At 40.8% G+C, this 4,898-nt stretch overlaps 1 pseudogene; it reads left to right on the forward strand.

The window, feature by feature from the left end:
• The first annotated feature begins 487 nt into the window (after positions 1-487).
• Positions 488-1,667, forward strand: LOC113253518 (dnaJ homolog subfamily A member 1-like; annotated as a pseudogene).
• Positions 1,668-4,898: the final 3,231 nt, after the last annotated feature.

Raw genomic sequence — 4,898 nt, forward strand, 5'->3', positions numbered from 1 at the left:
AAACTGATTTTAAGGGTACCTGGGTGGCTCAAGCAGTTAAGTGTCTGCCTTCAGCTCAGGTCATGATCCTGGGATCCTGGGATTGAGCAAGGTGGGGCTCCCTGCTCAGTGGGAAATCTGCTTCTCGGTCTCCCTCTGCCCTTTTCCCCCACTCCTGCTCTCTCTCCTCTCAAATAAATAAAATCTTTAAAAAAAAAAAAAACTGATTCTAAAACATATGTTAAAAAATAACACTCAAGAAAAAATATTGGAAGAAAATTTAAAACAAAACTTTTTAAATAAGATTTTATTTGAATGATAAAATTATCCATTAGTATTTTTCTTCTGTCTATGTGTATTTTCCAAATCTCCTTTAATACACATAGTAACAGGAACTTTCCAGAATGCTCCATGAGAAGTGGAGGAGTGGCACCTGCCAGGGCTGTGCCCAGCAGGGCGTTCCTTCCGCTCCCCACACCAGCCTCAGCCCACTCACCGGCTATAGAAAATGGTAAAAGAAACCTCCTACTATGATGCTGTGGGGTCAAACCCAAGGCCACCCAGGGAGAATTGAAAAAGGCTTACAGGAAACTGGCCTTGCAGTACCATCCTGATAAAAACCACATGAAGGAGAAGTTTAAACAGATTTCTCAAGCTTATGAAGTACTCTGATGCAAAGAAAAGGGAATTATATGATAAAGGAGGACAGGCAATTAAAGCAGGTGGAGCTGGTGGTGGTTTTGGCTCGCCCATTGACATCTTTGATATGTTCTTTGGAGGAGGAGGAAGGATGCAGAGAGAAAGGAGAGGTAAAAATGTGGTGCATCAGCTCTCAGTAACCTCAGAAGATTTACCTAATAGTGCAACAAGAAATCGAGCTCTGCAAAAGAATGTAATTTGTGACAAATGCAAAGACCAAGGCGGTAAGAAAGGAGTGGTAGAATTGGCCCAATTGCCAAGGTACTGGAATGCAAATAAGAATTCATCAAATAGGACCTGGAATGGTTCAGCAAATTCAGTCTGTGTGCAAGGAGCACCAGGGCCATGGGGAAGAGATCAAGCCTAAAGATATATGCAAAAGCTGCAATGGATAGAAGATCATTTGAGAGAAGATTCTAGACATTCATATTGACAAAGGCGTGAAAGATGGCCAGAAGATAACATTCTGTGGTGAAGGAGACCAAGAACCAGGACTGGAACCAGGAAATATTATCACTGTTTTAGATCAGAAGGACCATGATGTTTTTATTCAGCAAGGAGAAGACTTTTTCATGCGTATGGACATACAGCTGGTTGAAGCACTGTGCAGCTTTCAAAAGCCAACATCTACTCTTGACAACCAAACCATCGTCATCACCTCTCATCCAGCTCAGATTGTCAAGCACGGAGATACCACGCGTGTGCTAAACGAAGGCATGCTAGTTGACCGTAGACGGTAAGAGAAGGGTCGCCTAATCGTTGAACTGAAGGTAAACTTTCCTGAGAATGGCTTTCTCGCTCCTGATAAGCTGTCTTTGCTGGAAAAACTCCTACCTGAGACAGAGGAAGTAGAAGATACTGATGAAATGGACCAGGTAGAACTGTTGGGCTTTGATCCAAATCAGGAAAGTCAGTGCCTTTGCAACGGGGAAGCATATGAGGATGATGAACATCATCCCAGGGGTGGTGTTCAGTGTCAGACTTCTTAACGGGGCCAGTGAATAACACTGCTGGCATTTTATACGCTGTAGGAAGTGAGTGAAGGACTATAACCATAGGTCACTATTTGCTATTGTTTTTGTTTTAATACTCGACTGTACTAGCGTTTTAAAAGTTAAATGAAGAATAAACTCAAATACAAAAGTACAAAAAATACACATAGTAACACTTTTAATGAGATTTCCAAATCTCCTTTAATATATATAGTAACATTTATAGTGGTAACAATGTATAATATTGTAATATCTGGGGCTTTCTCTTACCCAGGTCTTGAAGACATTTGGAGAGTGCCATGGCCTGAATGTCTGTGTCCCCCTCCAGTCCATATCTGTTGGTCACCCCCAATGTGATGGTATTTAGAAATGGGACCTTTAAGAAGTGATGAGGTCATGAGGGTGGACCCTCATGAATGGGATTAGTGCCCTTACAAAAGAGACCCCAGAGAGCTCCCTTGTCCTTTCTGACTCACATTGTGAGGACAATGTGAGATGGTTGTCTACGAACCAGGAAGAGAGCCATGTCCAGACTCAAAATCTGCAGGCACCCAATCCTGGACTTCTAACCTTAAAAAATGAAAACAAAAATTTCATTATTTATGAATATTTTTAATTTTTAAAAATTTTATTTATTTGAGAGAGAGACAGACAGAATGAGTGAGAAAGCACCAACAGGGAAACGGAGCAGGGAGCCTAACCTGGGGCTCATGACCTGAGCCAAAGGCAGACGCTTAGCCAACTGAGCCATACAGGTGCCCCAAAATTCCATTTTTTATAAGCCATCTATGGTATCTTTGTGATAGCATCGAGAACAGACTAAAAGAAAAGATTTTATAGTAAAACTGAGACTGATTTTGTTATTTATTTATTCATACATCTTACCAAAGAAAAAGTATCCTCTTTGCAAGTAATTCAGTATTGAAATGAAATAAAGTGGATACAAAAATGTAGAATCACCGGCCCAATTTTCTTAATCCAGAAATTTCACAAATGCAACTAACAGCCTTATAATGACAATGGCATCCACTGATAAAGCTCAATTTTCTGGATGGAAATTAAAAGCTCCCTAAGCCTGGGGAGGTTTATTTTCTGTGTCCCTCTTCTATTATATGGTGTCATTTTGATCATCACTGAACTGGGAGTTGCTTTGCTCCTTCAAAGCTCTCACTAGGAAAAAAAAAAAAAAAAGATTCTCATCTATTTCATAATGAGAAGCCCTCAATCGTTAGTCAAATGACGATACTCAAAACCTGTATTTTCTACAAAGCATACTACCATTTTAGCATTTTCCTTGATAAAGGATCTGCTTTATGATATGCCTCAGACTTCAAGCTATTTTCTTGTTATACCCTTTTTAATCTGATCAAGGCTTCCCCTTGTAATTATTTCTTATGCTGTTGTAATTTTCCTCTGGTCTTTATAAATTCCAGTTGGTGTGGGGTTGGATCACACACCTGACCTGCCAGGCACTCATTCATTTTGCAGTAACCCCTGGGCACCTGCACTTCTCCGGACTTTCTCTTCCAGGATGTTTTCTATTCTCGCTTTTTGTATCTTTCTACATGGTGCTCTGGAATGATTTATCATCCTTGTTGTTCTTAGGAATCACTTTTGTTCTAATTGCAAAGCTAAATAAATTGCACTCCTTCACCGTCACTTTGGAGAATTCTCTTTCAGTTGAACATTTCTAATTATGGCCTAGACAGCGCCTAAAAATTAAGGTCAGAATCACTGCATTTCAAGAGTGCTAGAAAGCTGTGTGAGCACAGAGATCTTTTCTATACACAGGCAAACCTTGGACATACTGCAGGTTCGATTCCAGACGATTGCAGTAAAATGCCTATCACGATAAAGCAAGTCCAATGAATTTTTTGGTCTCCCAGTGCATATAAAAGTTTGCTATAGTCTAGTAAGTATGCAACAACATTTGTCTAAAAATGAACATACCTTAATTTAAAAATACTTTGTTGCTAAAAACCGGTAAGCATCATCTGAGCTTTCAGTAAATCATAGTCACTGATCACAGGTCACCATAACAAATAAAATGATAATAATGAAAAAGTGTGAAATATTGTGAGAATTAACAAAATATGACACAGAGACTCAAGTAAGGAAATGCTGTTGGAAACATGGTATCGACAGACTCCCTCCGTGCAAAGCTGCCACAAACCACCTGTACCTGCCACATGCACTAAACTGACGTGCAATAAAATGAAGTATGTCTGTAAAAACCAACAATTGGCTAATTCTATTCCTATAATGTAAAGGATTTTCTATATGATTCAAATATTTGGACTCTCAGCATGACTGACTCTTCTCAAAACTGTGAGAGACTGAATACAGAAGCGGACGATGGTCAGGCCATACATAAAAATTGAACTCTAGCCTCCAGCCTACAGCAGCTAGTCCAAGAAACCAACCCACTCTCTGCAGTAACCAATCTTGAAAGCTAGCCTACTATCTGCACATCAGACTTGCAGGAAGTCAGACCATATCTCGAGCCACAGTCCAAGAAGCCAAATAATAACTCTTGCAGTAATCCACCCGAACTAGCCAGGACTTGGCTCAGGACTGACAGCTTCACCAACTGTTGACCACATCCACCTCACGACCACTCGGAGAAAGCCAGATATGTACCTGGAACCAATCACATGGGATGCCTTGCATCCAGCTAGCCCACCTGCAGCTTCCCCGGGGCTGACACCCTCCACGCAGGGCACACCAGGAGCCTTCCCTTTCTCCCTATAGAGCCTCTCCATGCCCCTGCTTGCTTCTGAGTCCCTGCTAAACCCAAGGGAGGGTGGCCAATCCTCTTCCTAGCACTAGAGCAAGCTCTGAATACACAGCCTTTGCTTATTGTCATTCAGGTGGTCCTCATGTATATCCAACCTTGGCCTTCAGAAACCCTGGGAGAGCTTAGCGTTTAGATACAATGAGGAGGCTAACATGCCCACTTTATTTACTGTTTTACTATTAGTAGACGCATAAGGCTCAAACTTCTAAATTTTGCTACATATTTTCCATTAAACTCACACTTATCACGGTGGCTTTGTACTCGACACAAAATCATTATTGCCTTTTTATCTGAGGGCTTATATATTTATAAACTAATCCTTATTGGGTGTTTGCTCTATGTGAGACACCAGGGGAAACACATATAAACAAGATGTGATTTTAACACAGATGCTCACAGTCTGATGCTGTCGACTATTTCAGTGACTATCA

The sequence above is a fragment of the Ursus arctos genome, unplaced genomic scaffold (assembly GCF_023065955.2).
Source record: "Ursus arctos isolate Adak ecotype North America unplaced genomic scaffold, UrsArc2.0 scaffold_17, whole genome shotgun sequence".
Taxonomy (NCBI): domain Eukaryota; kingdom Metazoa; phylum Chordata; class Mammalia; order Carnivora; family Ursidae; genus Ursus; species Ursus arctos.